At 51.7% G+C, this 946-nt stretch overlaps 1 protein-coding gene across 1 annotated transcript in view; it reads right to left on the bottom strand.

Moving 5' to 3' along the window:
- Positions 1 to 400, bottom strand: part of LOC140334363 (chondroitin sulfate proteoglycan 4-like) — a 30392-nt gene extending 29992 nt beyond the window's left edge. The window contains exon 1 of the transcript XR_011921511.1: positions 118 to 400. The gene's annotated coding sequence lies outside the window, so the exon portion shown is untranslated. The remainder of the gene's footprint in view (positions 1 to 117) is intronic.
- Between the last annotated feature and the right edge of the window lie 546 nt (positions 401 to 946).

Genomic DNA, 946 nt, shown 5'->3' on the forward strand with positions numbered 1-946 from the left:
TGTTAGGTTTGGGGGGGGGGGCAGATCTGCACACTGTTAGGTGGGGGGCAGATCTGCACACTGTTAGGTGTTGGGGGGGCATATATCAGGTTATATAGGAGCTGCTCCGTGTCTTACCTGCTCTGATCTGCAGGCTGCTGCCCAGCAGGACTCCCAGTACCAGCAGTGCGGAGGTGACACCTGAGGCCATGGCTGCTCTGTGGGAACCATGGGGATCCGTCCACTCTCGGTCTCACACAGGACTTTGTCCGATCGCTCCCCACTCCATGGCCCTGTCCGCCCCCCACACCGGTACCCGCACCCACTATCGGTACGTACAGCGGCGTGACGTCACCGGGACAGACAGAAAGTTTTCCTGAACTAGGCAGCGGACAGCTGAGAGCTCTGCACCCCAGGAGGAATGAAGGGGCGGGGCGAAAGAAAATAGGCGGGGTCAACGAGGAAATAGCTACCGAATAGGCGTGGTTAATGAGGATAATGGGCGGTAAGGGGAGTGGCTACGCTTCCCCATTTGTTAGCCCTTCGCAGGATGATGAATGAAACAATGAACACAAACAGCAGCCCACACAAGACTTAGACAATCATGGCACACTATAAAAACTTTCACTTCATATGAACCGGCCATTCTCAGGGTCCTTTCACAGGTGATTATCATTAATGGCGGAAACAGAAACACCAATATTAGTTTTATAAATCTGTCATGGCTTTCTCACAAATCATATATGGGTTGCCATGCCAACACCTCCTTCTATGTACCTCTGGGTAAGAAGAAACCAGAAAGTGCAAAAGCTTAACACAACCTGTCTTTCCGCCATGCACCACTAGAGGGAGATTTGCAGTGAAATAGTTAACCGGCCATGCACCACTAGAGGGCGATGTTCTTACTCCCAGGTGTAAGTAGTTATGGGTGTATTTAAGGCTGCAGCTCTTCACCCTTCTTGCTGGA

This window comes from Pyxicephalus adspersus, chromosome 6 (assembly GCF_032062135.1).
Source record: "Pyxicephalus adspersus chromosome 6, UCB_Pads_2.0, whole genome shotgun sequence".
Taxonomy (NCBI): domain Eukaryota; kingdom Metazoa; phylum Chordata; class Amphibia; order Anura; family Pyxicephalidae; genus Pyxicephalus; species Pyxicephalus adspersus.